At 50.4% G+C, this 2174-nt stretch overlaps 1 pseudogene; it reads left to right on the top strand.

Annotated features, from left to right (window-relative positions):
• Positions 1 to 1095: 1095 nt before the first annotated feature.
• Positions 1096 to 1550, top strand: LOC118729622 (annotated as a pseudogene).
• The last annotated feature ends 624 nt before the right edge of the window (positions 1551 to 2174 follow it).

Raw genomic sequence — 2174 nt, 5'->3', positions numbered from 1 at the left:
GATATCCAAAAGTCCTCTCTTTCACTCTCCATAATTAAACAACCACCAATCTGTGGAATTTACTCTCTCAATCTCTCTTGAATCATCCATTTTTCTTTATACCACTACTAGTGGCCCAGTGCATGAAATTCTTGTACGGGGGGAGGGGAGGGATGTCCCTCAGCCTGGCCTGCACCCTCTCCAATCTGGGACCCCTTGAAGGATGTCCTACTGCCAGTTTACAGGATCGGGCCTAAACTGGCAGTTGGACATCTCTCTCCCAATCAGGGACTGCTGTCTCCTAACTGCTCACCTGCCTGCCTGCCTGATTCCCCCTAACCACTCTGCCTGCTGACCTGCTCGCCCCCAACTGGCCCCCCTGCTGGTCTTCTCATCCCAATTGCCCCCACCTGTAGCCTGATCATCCCCAATACCCCCCCACCCACAACTGCCCTCCCCTCTTGGCTTCTAACTGCCTCTAGAAGAACATCCAGAAGGTCTCCTGGAAGATTTCCCAGTCTAATTAGCATATTATGCTTTTATTAGTATAGATTATTAGTATATAAATAGAGACCTGTTGCATGGGTGGGGGCAAGCTGGTTTGCCCTCAAGGGTGTCCAGGATCAGAGTGGGGGTTCCCTTGGGGTGTGGGGCAGCCTGGGCGAGGGGCTTGTGGTGGTTTGCAGGCCAGCCACGCCCCCATGGGTGAGTGTCCCTGCTGAGGGATATGGCCAGCTTGGATGAAGGACTGAGGGCTGTTTTCAAGTTGGCCACACTCCCTTCAGAGTGGGGGTCCCTGCTGGGGTGCCAGGCCAGCCTGGGTGAGGGGCTGATGGCTGTTTGCAGGCTGGCCAAGCCCTCCAGAGGGGGCCAATTCCCCATGGGGGTGTGGCCAGCCAGGGTGAGGGGCTGAGGGCTGTTTTCAGGCTGGCAACACCTCCCAACCATCCAGGCTCCCAGCCCCTCCTTGAGCAGAGGCTAGCTTGGGCAGGAAGCTTGGCTTCCTCCATCACGGGGGGCAACACAAGTCTCCTGCTTGCTCCAGCTCTATGGCCGCTGCCATCTTTGTTGGGTTAATTTGCATGCTCACTGCCGATGAGGTAAGAAGATTATTGAAAACCAAGCTTTAAAAAAATGAAGAAAAGATGGAACTCCAGGAAATCCAACTCATAGAAGCTAAGTCCGTTGCAGAAGAAGCAGATAGGAAATATAAGGAGATGGCTCGTAAGTTGATGATTATTGAGGGAGACATGGAATGCACAGAGGCCTGTTGCCAAGAGATGGATGAGCAGATCAGACTGATGGACCAGAACCTGAAGTGTCTGAGTGCTGCTGAAGAAAAGTCAACAAGAAGACAAAAATGTGGAAGAGATAGAGATTCTTACTGATTAACTCAAGGAGGCAGAGACCCGTGCTGAGTTTGCTGAGAGATCCGCAGCCAAGCTGGAAATGACAATTGGTGATTTGGAAGATAAACTGAAATGCACCAAAGAGGAACACCTCTGTACACAAAGGATGCTGGGCCAGACTCTGCTTGACCTGAATGAGATGTAGAGCCACCCAGTCCTGCCTGCCACGGCTCCTCCCTCTGACCCCCACTCCGCCTGTGAGACCCGCCTGCTTGAAGCTGACCTTTACTGAGGGCTGATCTTTAACTGGAAGGCTGCTTTCTCCTTTCACTGCCTCCCACACCCCTCCCACCCTTGTCTCTGCCTCTCCTCAGAGATTTTGATTGGGCTGGAGGCTGAACGCCTTCAGGAACAACATTTAAGGGAGTGTGAGCACAATGCAAAGTCTTTAAAAGCATGTTGTTATTACCTTTTTTGTTGTTGACATGGCAACCATTTGTAAAACATTCCAAGTAATTCCACAGTTCTCAAGCAGCAGTCTAATCCTTTTCTCACTTTTAGGAGGTAATTTTTCAGCTCAGTCCATATTGCCCTCTCCATAGCGGAAGGACAGAGGAATGGGCCTGCCTTGCTGAGAGCCACAAAGAGCTCAGGTAAAGACTCCACTATGAGGATCATTGCTTTGTGCAGGTACTAGCCAAAACAGCAAGGTCATTCCAGGAGAAGTTAGAAGAAAAAAAAAGTGACATTTAGGTTTCAGCTTTTAGGTGTCTTTGGGCACTTTATTTTTTCATCAGAAGTGAACAAATTAAAATGGTGAGACCTCTCTGCAAGAGACCAAATTCT

Source organism: Pipistrellus kuhlii, unplaced genomic scaffold (genome assembly GCF_014108245.1).
Source record: "Pipistrellus kuhlii isolate mPipKuh1 unplaced genomic scaffold, mPipKuh1.p scaffold_m20_p_3, whole genome shotgun sequence".
Classification (NCBI taxonomy): domain Eukaryota; kingdom Metazoa; phylum Chordata; class Mammalia; order Chiroptera; family Vespertilionidae; genus Pipistrellus; species Pipistrellus kuhlii.
This window is presented reverse-complemented; position numbering and strand designations above follow the sequence as displayed.